Below are 1,563 nucleotides of genomic sequence, written 5' to 3'. Positions count from 1 at the left end.
CAGTTTCGGATACTCTCTTTTAAATTCCGAATGGTTATGTGAATGGTAGATATCCGACTTTTCGGATAAAAATCGGACTGTTAGACGAGTTAAGGAAAGCGTTAGATTAGAAAACAAAGGCCACCGCTGGCTCTGCATGTCACTCGTACACACGAGACTAAGGCACGCACTCAAACACACACACACACACAGATAAACGCACAAACAATTACTCTCACCACTTTTCCTCCTCGCGACAATTTTCAGCTTATTTAAAAGAAATTCTAGCAAAAAAAAAAATTGAAAAAAAAATTGAAAAAAAAATGGAAAATGAAAAGTGTCGCGAGGAAGAAAAAAGTTCTGATTCACACACGCGCCTACGAATTACGAACGTGTCCTTACAGAGGGATGTTATCGTTACGAATAATATTAAGCGCAATTAATCATAATGATCAATAATAATATAATAATAATAATATAATAATAATAATAATAATAATAGTATAGCAATAAATTAGGAACCAATTACAATATAAAATATTACGAGAAATTAAATTAGAAATAGGCTATTTTCGTTAGCTAGGACTATTTATAAACTTTACGGTACGATTATGACATTCGATCGCCTCCGCTTTTCTTTTGTCTTGGAAAAAGAAACCAGTCAACGTTGGACTTGGGGAGCTAAACGATAACGAAATACTGTGGACAGGATCGACGAAATCCGAAAATAAAGTGACGTTCCTTGCTAACTAAACTTACTTAGTTATGGAGCGCTGGAAAGATCAATCGCACCGAATATCTACAAATGTACAAATTGTCGATTGACATCGCCCGCTTTGCTTCTTTCTTTCTTTCTATATATTCTCTCAAAACGGAACTCTCCTCACAAGCGTGCAGACCTCTACGGATAATTTACTATTTACAAGAGAACTGCAGACCCTGAAAAAAATCCCGTTCACGATATCATTCTAGCTTTTATTATTATTAAACCTGGAAATCTCGGAACTCGATCCCCCGCGTTTTTTTATTTGACATCGTCGGCGTTTAAAAGAACACGAACGACATCCCTTTTTCCAGAAATATTTTCTTCTACTTCAGAAAGTTTTCCGAGTCTTCTGAATCCTCCAGATTCCAATCTTCATTGATAAAAAAAAAAAAAAATATATATATATATATATATATAATATGGAAGTACTAGCAAAATTGAGGATTTACGAAACTTGGAAGAAAACGCAAGGAGGGTCGAGTTTAAATGCAATTATTGAATGTTTGGTGTGTGAACTAAATAAAATGCTCCGGGAATGTTTTGATGAAAGAAGAGAAGCGAACGTGAGGAAAAGCTTCCGTTTAAGTTTAAGGCAACAGTGAAGAATTGAAGAAAAAAAAAGTAGTCTAGAAAATGTTTCGCTGAGCAAAATACTCTACTATAGTTCACGCAAAGCTTTTCCAAGTGTCGCTTCTCGAAAGAACTCGGAATCGTCACCAAATTCTCTCGCGTTCCTGACAGGAACCCTCGGGCGTTCATCGTCGCGTAATACTTTTCGTAGCCATTGTGATGTATGTTGTCACTCTTTTTTTTCTCTC

This window comes from Belonocnema kinseyi, chromosome 5 (genome assembly GCF_010883055.1).
Source record: "Belonocnema kinseyi isolate 2016_QV_RU_SX_M_011 chromosome 5, B_treatae_v1, whole genome shotgun sequence".
In the NCBI taxonomy this organism is placed as follows: domain Eukaryota; kingdom Metazoa; phylum Arthropoda; class Insecta; order Hymenoptera; family Cynipidae; genus Belonocnema; species Belonocnema kinseyi.
This window is presented reverse-complemented; position numbering follows the sequence as displayed.